Here is a 2089-nt window from a genome sequence, read left to right as displayed (position 1 = left end):
GTCTTGAACTTTTCAGCACTTCCATCAGCACCATGCTTGACCTTGTAGAGCCATTTAGAGGTGACAACATATTTTTCCTGGGGTCTAGGAACCACATCCCAGACATCATTCTTCATAATCGACTCGTACTCTTCGTTCATAGCATCCTTCCATACTTGTTGCTTCACAACTTCTTTGAATGAGCAAGGTTCAGACTGAATAATGGTGCTCATAGCAATTAAGTACCCTTGGTACCTATTAGGCTTCTTGCTTTCACAAAATGTTCCCCTCGGTGCAACATGTCTCTTGGCATCTTCGAGAGTTTCCCTCAGCCATTAGGGTCTCCTTTTGGAGGAGGAGGGTTCACGAGGAGGAGGATCAATGGGATCCATCGGTTCTTCAACATCGGGCATCGACTCATCTTGCGAATCTCTCTGATTTCCTGCATCTGCTTCTTTGTCCTTCCTTGGAATAAGAAGGTTGCTAATATTCCTTAAGGCAACATCCTCAGCGAAGGTGACATCATGACTCAACTCCACTTCTCTTTGACCAGGCACATAGATTCTATATGCCTTAGAAGTTTCATCATAGCCCACAAAAGTTCCTTTCTTCCCAGATGCCTCCAATTTGCTTCTCTTTTCTTTCAGCACGTGAAAGTATACAGGACTACCAAAAACTCTAAAATGAGAAACATCAGTTTTCTTATTGGTGAAAACTTCTTGGGGAGTTTTGGAGTCTAACGCTTGATGAGGGCATCGATTTTGAACGTACACAGCAATGTTCGCAACTTCTCCCCATAGAAACTTTGGAAGTCCTTGATTATGAAGCATGGCACAAGTGGCTTCTATAATGGAACAATTCTTCCTCTCAGCAACACCATTTTGCTCAGGAGTATATAAAGTTGTGGTCTCCCTCTTAATGCTAGCTTCCCTGCAATAGTCATTGAATTCATTTGACTCATACTCAGTTCCATTATCGGTCCTCAATATTTTGATCTTCTTCCCTGTTTGATTTTCCACCAAGGCTTTGAAGGCACAAAACCATGAGAATATTTCGTCCTTCTTCTTCAAGAAATATATCCAAGTTTTGTGAGAGAAGTCATTCACAAAGACAACATAATATAAATATCCTCCTAATGATGTCACAGGCAACATACCAGATAGATCAGAATGAACCAATTGCAAAATGTCAGTGGTCTTGCTATCACTTGAGGGGAATGGTCCCCTTGTATGTTTTCCCTCGGCACATCCCTGACATACACCTTCATACTCTATTTTGAATTCAGGCATACCTGTGACCATCTTCCTTACATCGGGTAGAGCCTTATAATGAAGATAAGCAAACCTCGGTGCCCTAGTTCAGATTGAAGAGATGTGTCACAAGGCATAGCTCCTAGTGGACTTCCTCCAACTTGATATAAACTGTCAACCCTTAATCCAAGAGTAAATGCTTCTTTGAAATTTCTTTTCCATACACGTACCTTTCCATCGATGAATGCCACCTTGAATCCTTTGTCTTCCATTGCCGAGATAGACACTAGATTCTTCTTTAGATTAGGTACATATAGTACTTCTTGAAGATGAACGGTGTTACCTTGATTCAATTGAAGGGTAACATTCCCAACTCCCTTCATAGGATAGGTGGCATTGTCTCCAAGGATAATTTCCAAATTTGTATCCTTCTCTATCAGATTTGAAAGAGCTTCCTTATACCTGGTGAAGTGCCTTGAGGCACCACTATCAATCAACCAATTTCCCAAAGTATCCAGAGGAGAGGCAGTAGAGAGGGCATATATAAGATAAAATTCCTTTTGCTTAGAATTTACAACATTAGACTCATCATACCTAGAGTTTCTTGTTCTTTTAGAAGCTCGATCATTTCCAAGTTGAGTAGCATAAGCATTTCTTTTCCCTTTGTTGTTTAACTGGCCATTCCTTTGATTGTTGTTGTTGCCCCTGGAATGATTGTGATCATCATCATGAGATGTGTCCCTTCTATTTGGACATTCCTTGACATAGTGACCAAACTTGTTGCAAATGAAGCATCTTCCCTTCCTTCCGTTTTTGAATCCTGATCTTCCTTGACCTTGCTTCTTTGAACCTGCATTGTT

This window comes from Pinus tabuliformis, chromosome 6, assembly GCF_031772625.1.
Source record: "Pinus tabuliformis cultivar Carrire ecotype Pingquan chromosome 6, CPIR1, whole genome shotgun sequence".
Classification (NCBI taxonomy): domain Eukaryota; kingdom Viridiplantae; phylum Streptophyta; class Pinopsida; order Pinales; family Pinaceae; genus Pinus; species Pinus tabuliformis.
This window is presented reverse-complemented; position numbering follows the sequence as displayed.